The sequence below is a fragment of the Brassica oleracea genome, chromosome C4, assembly GCF_000695525.1.
Source record: "Brassica oleracea var. oleracea cultivar TO1000 chromosome C4, BOL, whole genome shotgun sequence".
NCBI lineage: Eukaryota > Viridiplantae > Streptophyta > Magnoliopsida > Brassicales > Brassicaceae > Brassica > Brassica oleracea.
In genome coordinates, this window is record NC_027751.1 from 40,078,851 (window position 1) to 40,084,805 (window position 5,955).

A 5,955-nucleotide genomic window follows, 5' to 3' on the forward strand; every position below is an offset into this window, starting at 1 on the left:
AGGGCGGATAGCTTGGCACAGAGTGCTCGGCAACAACTGTCTTTCGTTGTGCACATGGATGTAGATTTACCACCTTGGTTTATAGAGTATACATGAGTCTGTAAATGTTTGCTGTAAAAAAAAAAAAAAAAAAAAATTGTCATTCAACTTTAAGAAAATATAAATAATTTATATAAAAAAATTTATAATTAGTTTCAAAATTTTATGTATTTTTATTTTTTTATCATTTATAATATTTATATAAGAAAAACTATTTCTATTCAAGTTTTAAAAATTATAAATAATCTATATAAGAAAAATTTCTAAGTAGTTTCAAAATTTAATATTTTTATTTTTGTGTAATTTTATATATATATTATGATTTATATTTTACTATAATATATTTTTTATAAAAATAAAATAATTAAAATAATTTATTGTATTTTATTTTAAAATAATAATCACAGCATTTTGATAAATTTCAATTGTAAAATCTAAATATTTATTTCTATTTTATTATATTATTTTAAAGTAATGTATTAGTTAATTTTTGAAAAAATTTAAAAAATATGCAAATCCAAAAACCAAAATCTAAATCTAAAAACCAAAAACCAAAAACTAAAATCTAAAACCAAAAGCTAAAATCTAAAAACCAAAAACTAAAACTAAAAACTATTGAAACTATCATCACCTTAATGTTTTTTTCCATTTTTAATGTAAAACGGCAATGTTTAATAGAAGAACTTGGACAAATAGTCAAATAGTTATATTTATGTTTTTTTATAAAATGGTAATGTTACATTATGGAGATAAGCCGTTTTTTTAGTGAAAAAAGGTAATCTTACATATGTCTAATGTAGTTTTTCCTTTTTTTTTTATGTTGTATGTTTCCATATTATTGTTATTTTTAAATGTAAAATGGTAATCTTACATATGTTTAATGTAGTAATTCTATTTTCTATGTTGTATGTTTACATATTATTTATTATATTCAAAATTATATATAATGTTTTTTTCTACAAAATAGTAATGTTACATTATAGAGATAAACTGTCTTTTTTTTAGTGAAAAATGGTAATATTACATATGTTTAATGTAGTTTTTCCATTTTTTATGTTGTATGTTTACATTTTATTTTTTAAAAATAAAAATGTAAAATGATAATCTTACATATGTTTAATGTAGTATTTCCATTTTTTATGTCGTATGTTTACATATATTTATTATTTTCGAAATTATATATAATGTTTTTGTTTTTTTTTTTAGAAAACGGTAATGTTACATTATGGAGATAATCCGTTTTTTTTAAGTGAAAAATGGTAATTTTACATATATTTAATGTATTTTTTCCATTTTTTATGCTGTATGTTTACATATTATTTATAATTTTCGAAAATTAGTAATATTAAAATGTAAAACTATATTTTATGCCACATGTCATCTTTCGGGAGAAGTTTTTTTGCTGATGTGGACGTTCTATGGAGCCTCAAAAGGTTTCTTTTATTAGTATAGATTCTACTATACTTTTTTCAGATATATCTTTAATTTAGTTTTTTAATTTCTTTATTGTATACTTACTTATTATTTATTTTCCTTATATTGTATATTTACTTATTATTGTTTAATGCAATGTTTCTATTTATTATATTGTTTATTTACTTATTATATATTTTTTCTTATATTGCAAATTTACTTATTATTTATTTTCTATTTTTTAAGTAATAATGCCACATGTCATATTTCGGGAGAATTTTTTTCGCTGATGTGGACGCTCTACGGAGCCTCAAAAGGTCTCTTTTACAAATTACTTATAGATTCAGACCATGAAGATTGAATGGAATTTGTGGGGTTTAATTTAAAATATTAACCAATTCCATTTACTTTCACCAACTAAATAAATGTTCGTTAAAATAGAGAGGGGTTTATGCATGCAACCAATTCTTCAATCAGTTTCACGTTTTTGGTAGGTTAGGTACATAGATTATTTAGACTATAACTGTAGACGACGCCGTTTATGTCAATAAGAGTTAACTGTGCCAGTCGGGCTGCGATGTGGAGCACGTTGAACGTAGATTACACCATTTTATGAAGAAAAATGTGGGTGTTTTAATCAGGGACCTAAATAGACTGGCATCAGATTAGAGGACTGGTTCGTTTTTTTTTGTGTGAATAGTATAGGCAGCATAGCAGAGGTGGTCGAACAAACGTGTTTTAAAACAGAGGCAATGTAATTATTTTTTTCTTGTTGGCAATTTTCATTGCCTTTTTAATTATAGAAATAGGAAAACATGAAACAAAGGATCTACGCTCAGCAACAACTGGAATTGTGTCCGGACGAGGTAGTCCAAGTGGAAAGACGGACCTGTGGTGGCTACCACCATCCGGGTTCGATCTCCCCCATGCGGAAACTACTCTGCCTCATCTGGACACTAAAGCGGGTACTGGGCCTTCGGGCTCAGGGAAAAACCTCCCGGGTGAAGCTGGCCTGCTGCCTGACCGGGTCCAGGGATTGACCCGCGAAGCGGGGAACCCTGGATTACAAAAAAAAAAAAAAAAGAATCTATTAAGAGGAATCCTGGTCACTTTCGAGAAGAAAGTCGATAACACAACTATTAGGGAAAATAAAAACATTAAAAACTGGAAATAAAAATAACATGAACTCCTCAACGGGGGCCGACTGTGTTGAGACCCATGATCATCTCAATGAACTCAGACACCAAAAGAAGTGAAAACACTTGCTACATGCGGTGTTGAGCTCCTCGGGTGTGGCAATGAAGTTCGGGCTGAATGCTTTCGTATGATTATAACATTCATAGAATTCACCATATTCACATATTAGTAACTATAACATACAATCTCGGTAATCATTTGTTGGAACTTAATTTTTACATGACTTTGGATTTCTTATTCATTAGATAAACAACCAACAACAACAAAGTCAAGATAAAGAGAACTGTAAACACATTGTATTGGATGTGAAGAGAGTTAAGCTACTGATAGATATAGAATGATTCATCTTCCTCGCATACGGCCAGGATCAATAACATGTCCGGCATGACCGATCGCCTTATGCTTATACTTTTTCCTAGTCGTGGGATTAGTTAGTAACCATCACCTTGTCTTCTGACTCCTGTCCTACACTCGTAGAAGCCTCTAACCTCTTACCCAAACGTAAACACCTCTCCCGGAAAAAGATTCTTGCATAAATCTAAGCAACAACGACTTTAGCTGCGGCTGCTAGACATTCTTCCTAATCCAGCTGGGCCATCTCACAACACCTCTTTCTGGGTTTTGGCTGCCACTAAATATGATATGATTAGAAGATACAAAACCGCCGCACAGTTGATATGAAAGCGAGATCAGAGTCATTAACACTTACATTGGAAGGCGTCTCACAGGAAGAGTTGCCTCTTCCTGTGTCTGTATCTCCCGCCTCTAACTCATTGTCTGCAACAATCAGTGGCATTGAGTGCAATCATAAAAAAAGTATTAATTGGCAAAACTCTACTATATATTCTCTTGTAAAGGAAAAGAAAAGACAAAAACAGATAGCAAGACATACTCAATGGAATCAGTTCTCTTCATCCTTCCGTTCATTCCAGTTGCATTAACACGACCGGACCATCCTCAGTCAACGACGAAAATTTAGTTCGGGTAGAAATCATATCGATCGACCAACTCCTGTAAAAATAAAACAATTAAAGACGATTTCATTGGATCAAAAATCAATTGGAAACCCACAGAATCAAAATTCAAAAATCAGATCAAGATGAAAAACCATTAAACTACAACCTAATTTGGTTTTAGCTAAAAAAGAAACTCAATATTCAAATACACACAGAGCCCGAAGGGGAAAAGTTGAGGAGAATAGTTTTGAAGCAAATGATAGCTTACCTTCAAGGAACTCTATATAAATTAGGCTAGAGAATCCGTTACAGGAAGACATATCGCGAAATCGGTAGTGAACGTGGAGGAGTCGAAGAGATCGAGTTTGAAAAACGAAACTTAGGAGTTAGGAATTGGGAGCGTCTCAGTCGACGAAGAATCTGGAAGATGAGGTACGCAACCCTAGACGATTTTCCAGCCAAAATGCAAAGCCCGTGAAGACATAAACAGAAAACGATGATACACACGTGAACCCCACATTGATGCACACGTGGACAAGCTTAGTAGAGAGCAAAAACTCTCCGCGTAGACTAGATCCTTTCTCCACGCATAATATATTTAAATTTGTTATATTTATTATTTTTATTTGTAAATAAATTTTTGTATATTAAATTATATATAACTAACTTTTAAATTTAATTTTTTATTTTTTATTTTTAGTTTGAAGTATATGTAACACAATTAACTAATAAAATATGAAGAATCAAGTCCGAGATTTTAGAGTTATGTAAAAAAAATATAATTATCTATAGAACATAAATTATCTTAGTTTAAAAGATCGGAATCTCATCTCGAATAAATTTACGAAAAGAAAAAGTACTACAATAACCTACTTAAAATATAAAACCACATTTTCAAAAAAAAAAAGCATACTTAATAATATTTTTTTATGTGTAATAGTTGAAAACTGACAATTGAATATCGATCTAGAATATTATTTTAATATATTTAATGGTAAAATATTAATTGTAATGAACAAATTTTGAATTCTGTAATATTACATGAATTAGAAGTCTTTAAAATCTAAAATCTATGTTATTAACATAATATATTTTTTTATTAACTTATTATTTTAACGTTACAAAATATTGCTTTAGTTTATTTGTATGTTAATTTTTAATAATTTAGTTTCTTTTTAAGTAATTTTAAAATTATCAAGAATATAATATATTTAAAATTATTTATTTAAATATATCTAAATATGACGTCTCAATTTTATGTGTGTTTGCGTTGAGCATATTTAATTTGTAGTTTGCATATTTAATAACACCTTGTTGCGTGTCGTTCTATGGTTTTAATAAATGTGTTGTCATTTCATTTTTATTACTACTAACATGAATTTTTAGTGATCAGTGATAATGTATGTATTATATTTTATCGTATATTTCTAACTCTTCATGCTGACACTTTTTTTAGAATCATTTTAATTATATAATAGGTTTAAAGATGTAAATAAAACTGTGTATGTTGTAAATTTATCCTCTAAAATAGAGGAATTTCATAATAGATATATATTTGTCTCCGATGTATTTTTCTATTTTCTCTCCTAAAAAAGAATATTCTTGATATATTCTTTTCAAAGTTTACAAATAATATGTTTTATTTGTGAAAGTTGAAAACCAGCCCAATTTATTTTAGCATTTTATAAAATTATGATATTATTTACACTAAATATTTCTTTACAAACTATTATGTAAATAAATATATATAATTATATTTATATAAATAATACATTTCACTAAAAAAATATTTTCGGTTATAATTGTTTAAGTAAAAAGTTAAAGGATCATTTTGTAAAAACAAATAAAGGAGGTGACATGGAAAAAATATAGTTTCTCATTGGCCGATTATTTTCGCCTACGTAGACACTCTATATGAAGCTTATATCCTCCAGTTTTAATTAAAATCTGTAATATTTAAAAGTTATTAATTTAGAAAACTGTCATTTAATATATAAATTTAATTAATTACATAGTAATCTACATAATTTAATTGGTCACACAATATCCAATAAGTATAAAGTTACATTGAAATATAAAAACAATTTATATAGTGAAACAAAAAATACTTTTAAACCATTATATTATAAAACAAAGGGAATATTAAAATTATATTGAAACATTAGAATAGTAAGAATCAGAAAAGCTAAAATCTCAACGTCGATCACACGTCGGTCATGTCTTAGACCAGCTCCAATGTATTCCTCTATTTTAGAGATTCCTCTATTTTTTCTCTAAAATAGAGGAATTTCATAATAGAGATGGATTTGTCTCCGATGTATTTTTCTATTTTCTCTCCTGAAAAAGAATA

The 5,955-nt window shown here is 28.1% G+C and overlaps 1 long non-coding RNA gene across 1 annotated transcript; it reads right to left on the reverse strand.

The window, feature by feature from the left end:
• Positions 1–2,558: 2,558 nt before the first annotated feature.
• Positions 2,559–4,127, reverse strand: LOC106340429. The gene is made up of 4 exons (XR_001269388.1): positions 3,874–4,127; positions 3,542–3,660; positions 3,359–3,426; positions 2,559–3,280 (listed from the first exon to the last, which is right to left on the reverse strand). It is a non-coding gene; the product is annotated as an uncharacterized LOC106340429 (long non-coding RNA).
• Between the last annotated feature and the right edge of the window lie 1,828 nt (positions 4,128–5,955).